At 42.8% G+C, this 12,248-nt stretch overlaps 1 protein-coding gene across 1 annotated transcript in view; it reads right to left on the bottom strand.

Moving 5' to 3' along the window:
• Nucleotides 1-10,700, bottom strand: part of LOC143301636 (CD151 antigen-like) — a 54,263-nt gene extending 43,563 nt beyond the window's left edge. Inside the window, exon 1 of the mRNA XM_076616060.1 lies at nt 10,564-10,700. The gene's annotated coding sequence lies outside the window, so the exon portion shown is untranslated. The remainder of the gene's footprint in view (nt 1-10,563) is intronic.
• Nucleotides 10,701-12,248: the final 1,548 nt, after the last annotated feature.

Here is a 12,248-nt window from a genome sequence, read left to right as displayed (position 1 = left end):
CCTAAATTGCGAAGCATGTCACAATGCTTTACTGAGATACTTGATGAACCTTGACAGACTTCCTAACACAACATCCTGAATGGGTTCTTGACAGATTGACACATGCGCATGTATGTGTGTGTGCATGTATGTGTATGTGTGACAGACAGACAAGTGGACTAAGAGAGAATGTGTGTTTTCGGGTTTCAGCTTGCATGTGGCTGTGTGTGTGTGTGTATGCATGTGCATGCATGAACGCACGCATACATGTGTGTATGTATGTGTCTGTCTTGTCTGAGTACACATACATTAAAGCAGGGATCTTGACTCTTCACACCACACACCCATACTGGTTCAAACTTCATCCAAGTTACCTCCTCACCAAGAAGGCCAAGCGTCTTAAGACAACAACTTTCCTGTTATTGATCACTGGCCCTAAAACAGCAGCACACATGTTGCTGCTGGTTAGGATGCAAATGGAATCACTGGGGACCCTGTTTAACACCCCCTCACACGTGTGTTTCGTCCGTACTGGGCAATTGTAGACAATCACTAAAGGTTGCAGATGGAAGCACTGGGAACCCTGTTTAACGCCCCCTCACACATGTGTTTCGTCCGTACTGGGCAATTGTAGACAATCACTAAAGGTTGCAGATGGAAGCACTGGGAACCCTGTTTAATGCCCCCTCACACGTACTGGGCGACTGTAGACAATCACTACAGGCTGCAGATGGAAGCACTGGGAACCCTGTTTAACGCCCCCTCACACGTACTGGGCGACTGTAGACAATCACTACAGGCTGCAGATGGAAGCACTAGGAACCCTGTTTAACGCCCCCTCACACGTACCGGGCGACTGTAGACAATCACTACAGGCTGCAGATGTAAGGACTGGGAACCCTGTTTAACGCCCCCTCACACGTACTGGGCAATTGTAGACAATCACTACAGGCTGCAGATGGAAGCACTGGGAACCCTGTTTAACGCCCCCTCACACGTACTGGGCGACTGTAGACAATCACTACAGGCTGCAGATGGAAGCACTGGGAACCCTGTTTAACGCCCCCTCACATGTACTGGGCAATTGTAGACAATCACTACAGGCTGCAGATGGAAGCACTGGGAACCCTGTTTAACGCCCCCTCACACGCACTGGGCAATTGTAGACAATCACTACAGGCTGCAGATGGAAGCACTGAGAACCCTGTTTAACGCCCCCTCACACGTACTGGGCGACTGTAGACAATCACTACAGGCTGCAGATGGAAGCACTGGGAACCCTGTTTAACGCCCCCTCACATGTACTGGGCAATTGTAGACAATCACTACAGGCTGCAGATGGAAGCACTGGGAACCCTGTTTAACGCCCCCTCACACGCACTGGGCAATTGTAGACAATCACTACAGGCTGCAGATGGAAGCACTGAGAACCCTGTTTAACGCCCCCTCACACGTACTGGGCGACTGTAGACAATCACTACAGGCTGCAGATAGAATCACTGGGAACCCTGTTTAACGCCCCCTCACACGTGTGTTTCGTCCATACTGGGCAATTGTAGACAATCACTACAGGCTGCAGATGGAATCACTGGGAACCCTGTTTAACGCCCCCTCACACGTGTGTTTCGTCCGTACTGGGCAATTGTAGACAATCACTACAGGCTGCAGATGGAATCACTGGGAACCCTGTTTACAGGTTGCACGTGTTAGCCTTTTTGTCTCTTGTGTGTCTTCTTCACAGCTACTGAGGAGTCTGAGGGTGAAGGATTTTTTTTCACTGGGACTCTTAATTACTCTACTTCATGTGTGTGTGCTCTTCCAGAGGGTCCGGTGGGACTCTCTTGGAAGTTTCGCGTTCAAAGTCATGATCACTGCTGAATGGCACAGGAGGATGAAGGGAGGATGTGTGCGCTAACACACACACACACACACACACACACACACACACACACACACACACATGTATGCACACACACACACACACACACACACACACACCCCACAAAATCTCACACACACACTCACACATATGCATTCAAACACACACACACACACACACACACACACACACACACCACACACACACGTGAGTGTGTTTGCCAACAAAAACTCTCTGTCTCTGTCTTTCTTTCTCTCTCTTTCTCCCTCCCTCCCTCTTTCCTGTTTCACCCAAAGCTTAGTCAGTTATGTGGCTTCCCCTGAATTTTTTTTTTTTTTTTCAAACCATGAAATCTCATGAGATAAAAACGAAAGACACTTATAATCCTCCTCCAGCCTTTCCCAACCACCATCCCTACCATCACCACCACTTCCCAGCACGGCTCCCTTCTCTTCTCCCCCACCCCCACCCCTCCAATTAGGTCTGACCATTAAGATGATTATTTTCATGAAGCAGCTCAGATTTATAATTCATTTGTCAATAATCACACTGGTGATAACGCAGATCTTGTGAGAACTCCCACCTGTGGCTTGAAGTGTTTTTCACATACTTTTTTTGTTGTTGTTGTTTTGTGTTTTTATACTTTTTTGTTGTTTTGTATATGTGTGTGTGTGTGTGAGAGAGAGAGAGAGAGAGAGAGAGAGAGAGAGAGAGAGAGAGAGAGAGAGTTTGTTTTTGTTTTATGGGTCATTTTTTTTTGTTTTTTTTTTGCTTGTTTTGTTCTGTGCACACACATCAAAAGATAAATTAGGTCTTTTCAGGTCTGTCTGCATGTCTGTCTGTCTTCCTGAGTCTGTCTGTCTGTCTTCCTGAGTCTGTCTGTCTGTCTGTCTGTCTTCCTGAGTCTGTCTGTCTGTCTCCCTGAGTCTGTCTGTCTGTCTGTCTTATATCCCACTCATTCTATCTTATTTTTATTTCCCCAAGTCCAGTTTTCATAATACCATACCGGCTGAACCACCCACACACACACACACATACACAAGAGTTTTCTTCACAGTCTAAAATCGTCAAACTTGCAAGAACAAACCAGCTACCAAAGAAACAATAACTGAAATGTGTCTGCCTCTGCTCAACAGCTGCTTAGAACTGGACTAATAAGCAACAGCTGGTTTATCATTAGCAAGAAACATGTTGCACTATAAGGATACGAAAAAGAAAAGAAAAATGAAAATAACACACAGACATCTTGTAGACAACAAAAAAAGCCTTTCAATCCAAACTACCACCACCACAACCCCCACCCCCACATCACCATCCCTTCCTTCTGCAGACCTGGCCTGGGCATCATAATAAAATTCTGCAATTCCAGCAAGTCAGGATATATTTTTCACATCCTTAAGAAATTGTGTGAGTATGTGTGTGGGAGGGGGGTTCAGGAGGGGGCGGGGGGAGGGGGGTTGATTGAGAGACAGTGTGTGTGTGTGTGTGTGTGTGTGTGTGTGTGTGTGTGTGTGTGTGTGTGTGTGTCTGTAATTGAGAGACAGAGTCTGTGAGTGTATGAGTGTGTGTGTGTAGAAAGAGTGTGTGAGTGCATGAGCGTGAGTGTGAATGCGTGTGCGCGTGTATGTGTGTGTGAGTGAGTGAGTGAGTGTGAGTGAGTGAGTGAGTGAGTGAGTGAGTGAGTGTGTGTGTGTGTGTGTGTGTGTGTGTGTGTGTGTGTGTGTGTGTGTGTGTGTAAAATTTTTCGTATTTTGTATTTCTTTTTATCAGATTTCTCTGTGTGAAATTCGGGATGCTCTCCCCAGGGAGAGCGTGTTCCTATACTACAGCACCAACATTTTTTTCTTTTTTCTTGTATTTTTTTTCCTGCGTGCAGTTTTATTTGTTTTTCCTATCAAAGTGGATTTTTCTACAGATTTTTGCCAGGAACAACCCTTTTGTTGCCATGGGTTCTTTTTTTATGTGCGCTAAGTGCATGCTGCTCTTAACATAAACATTAAACATAAATCACATACACTTCTGTAAGTATAAGTGGATATCTCCATATGATGACAAACAATTCACTGATTAATCATTTGGCCTAGGGGTTTGACAGTCCCTTTTCATGCATTCAGATATGTCTGCCTGTTCATCTCATCATTTCACCATCATTTCAGCCTAATACACTCTGTGTGTGTGTGTGTGTGTGTGTGTGTGTGTGTGTGTGTGTCTGTGTGTGTGTGGGTGTGTCTGTTTCTGTCTCTGCGTGTGTCTGTGCCTGTGTGTCCATGTGTGTGTCTGTGAGTGTGTCTGTGAGTGTGTCTGTGTGAAATCTATGGTTAAATATTATTCTAAAAAAATAAACCTGACTCATCCACACAAACACACACAAACACACACACACAAAAAAAAAAAACACACACACACTAATGTACACACGCACCAGCTGCCTCCTGTCCTTTGAGTGGACTCATTACCATACCTTGTACAACAACACACACTACCACCACCACCCAGACACACACAGACCCCAACCATGCCCTCCCCACCCCCACCTCCGCCCCCTCCCCACTCTCCTCACCTCATGTAGCTCTGGGATGACGACATCTAACCAACAGATGGTCTCACATCCTCCTGCTAAACCCCACGGCACGCCTACACTGACTAATTAGACCGAGATTATGACTCTAAAGCACTACTTGCATACCGCTGGCTTTGGGGCTGAAATGTCTGATGACATGCAATAGGTACAACCAGCTGAAGGCTAAATAAAAACTGAAACTGTGCAGCCGTGAAATAGGAAGCTGTCATAAACAATCCGATAAAAAAAAAAATGTATGAAAAAATAAGGAGAAAAGACAGTATGGAGGCACAGATTCAGTTATTCTTGGGTTGTCTTCTTTTTCAATCTTTTTGCTTTTCAATTCTAGAATTAACCAAGAGCAACAAGAACTTGCACTGTCCTTTAAACAATTTAATCTCACCCATTCCCCTGTGTTACCTCTGATACAACTCGTCTACCTTACTTTCCAACAATACCACACAGAGAGAGAGAGAGAGAGAGAGAGACAGAGAGAGACAGAGACAGAGAGACAGAGAGAGAGACAGAGAGAGAGACTTGCAGATAGAAACAACATGGAACAAATATAATGGGGTGGCCACAGGTATTTAAATTAAACAAGACAAATCATGGTTACTTTGAAAGCATGGGAGAGAGAGATACAGAGAAATCAAGAGAGACAGATGTCAGAGAGAGAGAGAAATCAAGAGACAGATGTCAGAGTGAGAGAGAAATCAAGAGATGTCAGAGTGAGAGAGAAATCAAGAGACAGATGTCAGAGAGAGAGAGAAATCAAGAGAGATAGATGTCAGAGAGAGAGAGAAATCAAGAGAGATAGATGTCACAGAGAGAGAGAGAAATCAAGACAGATGTCAGAGTGAGAGAGAAATCAAGAGACAGATGTCAGAGAGAGAGAAATCAAGAGAGACAGATGTCAGAGAGAGAAATCAAGAGAGACAGATGTCAGAGAGAGAAATCAAGAGACAGATGTCAGAGAGAGAAATCAAGAGACAGATGTCAGAGAGAGAAATCAAGAGACAGATGTCAGAGAGAGAGAAATCAAGAGAGACAGATGTCAGAGAGAGAAATCAAGAGAGACAGATGTCAGAGAGAGAGAGAGAAATCATGAGAGATAGATGTCAGAGTGAGAGAGAAATCAAGAGACAGATGTCAGAGAGAGAGAGAGAAATCAAGAGAGACAGATGTCAGAGAGAGAGAGAAATCAAGAGAGACAGATGTCAGAGAGAGAGAAATCAAGAGAGATAGATGTCAGAGAGAGAGAAATCAAGAGAGACAGATGTCACAGACACAGAGAGAGAGAGAGAGGTGGAATTTGTTAAATGTGAGCACCATGCTCAGTGGATAACTATCTGCTGTGTGGTGATTGGAGCCCGCACCACACTCAGCTATGGGCTTCTGGAAGCGAACCTGGGTCACACACTGATGCAGAGACAGACAGACAGGCTTATGTCGAGTCTCGAGAGAATATGGAGTTACGCTCTGGGTGGTGACTGATACAGCGTGGGGTGTGGTTGGACAGGCCAACACAGGAGTGACAGTCCCTCCCACACTGCGCACATGTGAAGTCTATGTAATGCTAAAAATATGTCAGCGTGCAATGCTAAAATCAACAATTGTCGCTTTCAATATAAAATAAAAATGTTCAATACAACATCACCATGGCAATCATGTTTCAGTATTGTTGGAATAGATGTAATCATTACCATGTAAATCATATTCCAATGTAAATGGAATAGATGCAAATGCTTGTTTACAGCTTCTTCGTTGTTTTATTGTTTCCATCAGAAAGGAAAACACTATTAGTTTGAAATAAATAATGCTGACAAACATTCACTTTTAACATTTCAATCATTCTGACACTCAAACACGATACAACAACAGTCAGCCCACAGATTTATCAAAATTCCAACACTAACAGCGTGCACAACTCAAATTTACGCTAAAACCTCTGTGGTTTATCTTGCCTTACGCACTTTCCTATTGATCCAACCTGGCATGAATTATTCAAGGGCTTTCTCTCTCCTTCCCCCACCTTCAATCTATTGCTCCTGCCCTCCTCAAAGAAAGCCATTCTTACTGCCTTACACGCCAGTCTCAGATACAGGGTTTTTTTTTTTATGAATGACTTGACTGTTGGGTGGTGCAAATTATGCAGGGGCAGACATGACTCTGTGCATGTGCCTGTGTGTGTGAGTGTGAACATGTGTGTGTGTGTGTGTGTGTGTGTGTGTGTGTGTGTGTGTGTGTGTGTGTGTGTGTGTCTGTCTGTCTGTCTGTCTGTCTGTCTGTGGGTGTTTGTGTGCATGAGGGAGAGAGTGTGTGTGACAGTGTGTACATGTGTGTGTGTGTGTGTGTGTGTGTGTGTGTGTGTGTGTGCACATGCGTGTGTATGCATCTGTTTGTGTGTCTATGTCTGTGTATGTGCTGGTCAGTGTGTGAGAGTGTATATTTGCTGGGTGTGGGTGTGGTTTTGTCTGTGTGTGTGTGTGTGTGTGTGTGTGTGTAGGTGTGTATTTGTGTGTGTGTGTGTGTGTGTGTGGAGAAGGAGCTAGAAGTGTGATGGGGAGGTCTTCACCACTAAGTGTGTGTAAAGTACTCAAGCTTGACAGCAATTATGATAAGTCAGTACACATGCATAGACTGAAAAAGTATTACAAATCTTGAAACATATATACATAATACAGTATCCATCTACGATGGAAAAAAAAATATGAAAAAAGGGGTGAAATCTGCTTAACTAGCAAGAATCAAACTATTCAACAATGTATATAATATAGACTGATTTTGTAGTTAACACACAACTATTGTAGAAAAAAAAAGTTATTGGAAAAAAGTATTTCTGATCATATCCTGCAATGAAGTGATTAAAAAATCTGCTTCAGTTCCCAGGTCAACGAATCTGAGACAGAGCAGAGAAAACAGTGGGGGGTGAGGGTATGGGTGTATGAGCTCGCGCTCTCTCTCTCTCTCTCTCTCTCTCAATGCTGTAAAAAAAAAAATTGTTGCAGAGCAGGTTTTTGACTCACTTGTGTAAACAAGTGAGTCTATGTTTTAACCCAGTGTTCGGTTGTCTGTGTGTGTGTGTGTGTGTGTGTGTGTGTCCGTGGTAAACTATAACATTGCCATTTTCTCTGCAAATACTTTGTCAGCTGACACCAAATTTGGCTTAAAAATAGGAAAAATTAAGTTTTTTCCAGTCATCTTGTTTAAAACAATATTGCACCTCTGGTATGGGCAAAAAACAACAACAACAAAAAAGGCAAATTATATGCAAATTGAATTTACTGTTATATTTATATTTTTGTTTACTCTCTGAACTTGGCACTTTGATCTGATATTCTGAAACAACATCAAGAGCAGTCATTTTTATCATTTTTTGTTCAAACAAGAACTTCTTTTGCTAAGCATGGAAGTTATATTTCTGGTACATGTCTTTGGTGCAGATAGTAAAAAAGAAAATTTTCTATCTAAAATTATGTTTAAACAACATACTTACCGTGACCCAACTAGTGCAGACTCCGGCAGGGGTCTGACATTCCTGTCGTGTGCAAACTACTATCCACCTATGCGGAGAAAACAAACTACAGCTGATAACCTCCCGGAAGTAGGTAACCTCCACTTTGTCCCGCTGGCTAGTGTCCTCTTTTTCCGGCAGCCATTATGACTCCTGTTCCTGTGCTCTCCATACGGCTAAGTTTTTTCTTATTTTCTGTCTGTCTGTCGATTCTCTGGTGTTCTTGTTTTTTGTAAAATTTTGTCTTGAAGCAGGTCACATAATTATATGGTTTGATTGGGAGATATAATCTGTAATTAATGCTATTGGGGTTTGCTTTAAACTGATCTTTCTCATCTTAAACATTACATTTTGAAATTATACTCAATACATACAAAGCTTGTGTGTTTTACTCTCAGTGTTCAGGGCTTTCACTATGTTCATTCACCCCAGTAGTCTTTTTCAGAAAATACTAAAATCAATGCTCCAAGTGGACTTTATAGATCTACTGGCTGAGCCCTGAACATTATGGACAAAAATCAATTGCGTACACATATTTATACATATTCAAAGTGTGTGCTCATATTCCTCGTGAACGTGAAGGACGCCATTTTGTTTCAAGTTGTTGACCTACCCGTTCAATCCTATATTCAATCGACAATACATGATAACATGTGATGGAAAGTTGGAGAATGAGACCATTCAATATTTATTCAGAGAAAGATTTGTGAACACCTCATCACTTACTGGATTATGCCCCAAACTGGCATAAAAATATCAACAAAATCAGTCGGGATTCACAGTTAAAAATAATAAACCATGAGAGTTAATATCCTTGATGATACGTAAAAATTTCCAGTCTCGACTTTTCTCAAAATGAAGTTCTTTTCACTTCATACGATGTTTAAAAGTACTTGTACTTGGCTCTACATGTTGTTAGTTTAACAAAATGGAAATTTTCTATCTAAAATTACGTTTAAATAACATACTTACCATGACCCAACTTGTGCAGACTCCGGCAGGGGTCTGACATTCCTGTCCTGTGCAAACTACTATCCACCTATGCGGAGAAAACGAAAGCAACTACGGCCGATAACCTCTCGGAAGTAGGTAACCTCCCCTTTGTCCCGCTGGCTAGTGCCTTCTTTTGACGGCAATATCAACTTTAAAACTATAAAACTAGAATGAACATAAAAGAGAAATTGAATCTACCGCGTCATACGATTCCCAGCGGGTGTAACTAAACTTGTACATCTATCTAGATCCAGAAAAAATGGCTAAATGTTGCTATGTGATTGCTTGATAGCCATGTCTCCTTTACCACAGACTTAAAAAGAATTTTTAATTGCCCTTAAAGATTTTTTTAATGCGAAAGATACACCAGAATAATATGATTTAAACAGCATTCTCACTGCGAATACCTCAATCCATTTATCGCCCTTTTTAAAAAAGCATGTTTAAATGTTAAATTTTTTAACATCAGTTAAGGAGCCACAATAGTGTATTGGGTAAGACAGTTTCTTCTCACCCGAACATGCAGGGTTCAAATCTGCTGTTAGGATTTTTTTTTCTTTTCTTTTTTCTTTTTCCTTTCTTTTAACCCAAAGCTTTATAATAACAAATACAGAACACATTTTGACGATTAGATTTTTTTTTTTTTTTTTAAGTGTATCACAAGTGAGCCTTGAAGGCCTTGCCTCTCTTGTTTCTTTCTTTCTTTCTTTCTTCTTACATGTTACACTCATTTGAAATGGTCCGTTACAAGCCAAATTTCTCACACCACTGCATTGCAAAATATATACATTATCGATGAAACTGGTCCCAGAATTCAAGACAGTGAAACAGAGCATTTGATGAACTAAACACTATATCGCTTTGTTTTGGGGGGTTAGGGGATGATGGCGTAGGGGTGCTGAGGGGGGATCAATTAAAAATTATGCTCCCTGGATCTGCATCCCAAGTTTTCGACTCCTTGTATGCATGTCTTCTGGAAGAAAAGTAGTAGCACACTTTTTTCGGCTAGGAAACCTGTCCACTCTATATAGACCTAGATATATCTTCCGCAGACCTCCTTTTAGTCAGTGATAGAATAGTCAGGTATTGACTGTGATCACACTACGGAAGGATGGAAGGAAGGCGTGCGTGCAGATGGCCAGCTCCAGCATCTAACAGTAACACAGCACCACTGAGTCACACCTTCAACTGTTTCTACTTCAGTTTCCAGTTTCAAGCGGACTGATCCATATACGCTACACCACATCTGCTGTTTAATCATTTATTTTTTAAATAGTATTTTAAGGCGCATCTCCGCTCTCTGGATGGAACCTTCATCTTCTGCAGCTTGGCGTTAGACACCCAAGGGGTTAAAAGCTGGGAACCGTTGTCTGCGTAAACAAACAATAATGTCTGGGGTCTAGGTTTCACCCCCAACTGGCGAATGAAGCAGAAAACGAACGCCGCAACCGTGGGGGTAGTGGCGGGGGCTTCGGCGGTCGATCCACCATACGCTTATGCTGTGTACTGAACAAGAGTAGTACACGGCCGCTTCAGCTACAGCAACTGACTGCACACTGCTTCATCCGCCACTAGACATCTTTCAAAATCAATGGAACGTCATTTACAGCACACCAAAAACAGATGATTTATACTTACCCAAATCAACAGGTGCCTAAACAGCTGCCAAAAGCGAACGACGCCACGCGTTTTCACGAGGAGAAGGCTTGATGAGCAAGTGTTGCAGCAGACGACGATCGCAGATTCATGCACCTAAACAATTGTGACCCCGAAGTTGAAAGCTAGCGCCACCTCGCGGCCGTGACCTCTTCTGTCAGTGGTGGGAGGAGAGTGGAATGCAGATCGAGCGGACCGAAACTTGCGCAAGCACCTCGCTCTCTCTTGCTTTCAAAGTAATGTGGACTTGCCTTGTTTAATTTGGATGGCTGTCGTGACGTTTCTACCCCTCCCAGCAAACACACAATTAATCACACACACACACACACACACACACACACACACGCACATACACGCACTGACTGATAAACACACACACACACACACTCACGAAAAAGAATAGTAAAGGGAAGGGGCTGATGTTACCAACGTCAGTGTCATGTCTATGTTGACCATGCCATCCGTTCCACCCCCACACCCTTACATTCTTTGCAATAGAAACAGAACTGAAGAAAATGGGAAGGGTCATGGGATAGAGGCAGGGGTGGGGTCAGTAAATGATCCACACCCACCGACTCGATCTCGTCCTTCACCCGTGATAATCAGTCCAGCCCTCTTAGTGGCTCCACCCAAGACCCTTCAGCTAAGCATCTGGGCTTTGACAACCGGTCGGGTGGGTTGTCAGTGCTCTAGTAGTAGTGTGCGTCAGTTTAAATCCCATCCCACTTTCGAATTCCATGGACAACACCCTTTGCCTCGGTCTGTTTTTAAAATCATAACACGAAGTTGATACATACAAACTATGTTTTGTTTCGTTTCGCCTCTTCTGTTTGTGGTTAAGTTCAGAAACTGATTTTTTTTTTTAAACAAAAAACAAACAAACACAAAACAACCAAACAAAAATCACAAAAACAAAACACTGACTGTGAAAAACAAGAGAGAGCTGAGAGAGACAGACAGACAAACATGAGACAGAGACAGAGACAGACGACTCAGACCGGCAGAGACAGAGAGAGAACGAGAGAGAAAGAGAGAGACAGAGCGAGAAGCATTATCATATCTCATGGATGAATTGATAGAAATTTGTGTTCGTCTTCTGCATTTTCGTTGTGTGTGCATGTCAGATGAATGTTGAATACAAGTGAAGGCGTACACTGATGAGCCGGACAGCAATTTTTCATCAGTTTCTTTCTGCGTTAGTTTCTGTGTAGACGTCGGACCTCCGTGTAGCTGTGTGACATGGATTAAAGTTACTGTTATTTTCCTCTCTCTCTCTCTCTCTCTCTCTCTCTCTCTCTCTCTCTCTCTCTCTCAGTCTCTCTCTCTCTCTCCCTCTCTTTCTCTCTCTCTCTGTTCCTTGTTTATATTTCAGTAGTATAGGCCGGTCTATACTGACGGACGTATCGTATGTTGTTCATGAACATGCTATTTGAATTCCGGGCCACGATTCCGTCAGAAGCGCCCTCTCATAGGGTCAGTATAGTCATGTATTAACTGTTGTATAATTGAAATATACGGCAATCTCTCTCTCTCTCTCTCTCTCTCTCTCTCTCTCTCTCTCTCTCTCTCTCTCCGGCAATCTCTCTCTCTCTCTCTCTCTCTCTCTCTCTCTCTCTCTCTCTCTCTCCGTCTCTCAGGCTTTCTCATTCTCTTTTCTTTCTTTCTTT

Source organism: Babylonia areolata, chromosome 27 (assembly GCF_041734735.1).
Source record: "Babylonia areolata isolate BAREFJ2019XMU chromosome 27, ASM4173473v1, whole genome shotgun sequence".
NCBI lineage: Eukaryota > Metazoa > Mollusca > Gastropoda > Neogastropoda > Buccinidae > Babylonia > Babylonia areolata.
This window is presented reverse-complemented; position numbering and strand designations above follow the sequence as displayed.